The sequence below is a fragment of the Piliocolobus tephrosceles genome, unplaced genomic scaffold (assembly GCF_002776525.5).
Source record: "Piliocolobus tephrosceles isolate RC106 unplaced genomic scaffold, ASM277652v3 unscaffolded_33278, whole genome shotgun sequence".
NCBI classification, from domain to species: Eukaryota; Metazoa; Chordata; class Mammalia; order Primates; family Cercopithecidae; genus Piliocolobus; species Piliocolobus tephrosceles.
Window position 1 is genome coordinate 1,964 of NW_022316841.1, and position 273 is coordinate 2,236.

The following is a 273-nucleotide window of genomic DNA, read 5'->3' on the forward strand; positions in this document are numbered from 1 at the left end:
CAAAATGTAACAGGCAGAAGGTCTGTTTCAAATAAATTAAAAAGCTATGTGTTTTTAAAATGTGTTTTTAAAATTTTCCCCAAGTGAGATATATACAAACCCACAAAATAGTGTGTGAAGGAAAGCTGTCATACAGGAGTTGTGTCCTGAATTCTTCAAGGAAACAGGAAATAGGAGTTAATTGAGTCGGCAACATATTAATTGTTGAAATAGGAATTAATAGAGTCGGCAACACATTAATAATTTTTTTTTTTTTTTTTTTTGAGACGGAGT